The sequence below is a fragment of the Sitodiplosis mosellana genome, unplaced genomic scaffold (assembly GCF_009176505.1).
Source record: "Sitodiplosis mosellana isolate CC-2019 unplaced genomic scaffold, AAFC_SMos_1.0 Smas_scaffold_6197, whole genome shotgun sequence".
Taxonomy (NCBI): domain Eukaryota; kingdom Metazoa; phylum Arthropoda; class Insecta; order Diptera; family Cecidomyiidae; genus Sitodiplosis; species Sitodiplosis mosellana.
The window spans coordinates 7,496,756-7,497,254 of record NW_022601438.1 but is presented as its reverse complement, the minus strand read 5'-3'; positions in this window follow the sequence as shown (position 1 = coordinate 7,497,254).

Sequence of the window (499 nt, the reverse complement as noted above, 5' to 3'; positions counted from 1 at the left end):
CCATTGATGGCTCCATAAAGAGCCGAAGTTGATAGAGAGCATCGACGAGAAAAGAGTAATCTGTTTGCGAGAATCAATATTGTTCATTTGAAGTATAATATTGTTCTCGATACGATTACAAAATCAAAATTCTTCTTCTTCTTCTTCTTCCTAATCTTTCTAGTTTTGCCCTTTTCCTGTGTTTTTTTTTTCGCTTAATTTTTGATTACGTTGTGCTTCTATTTTAGTGCAGTAAGCGTTTTCTGTTCGGCTTAGGCCCGCTCAAAAATCATGCAAAGGAAGCGATCAAGAGTAAGTAATATGCGGAGGAAAAACGTGCAATCTATCTGGGGTACATGGAGTGTGTGAGTTTTGGGGTGCAGGAAAACAGAGAGATAAAAAGACTATTCATACCATTTGATGTTCTATTAAATACAAAGAATGTTTATTTTTCTTCGGTTTGGTTCGTTTTGACCGAGAGAGAGAGAGAGAGAGAGAGAGAGAGAGAGAGAGAGAGAGA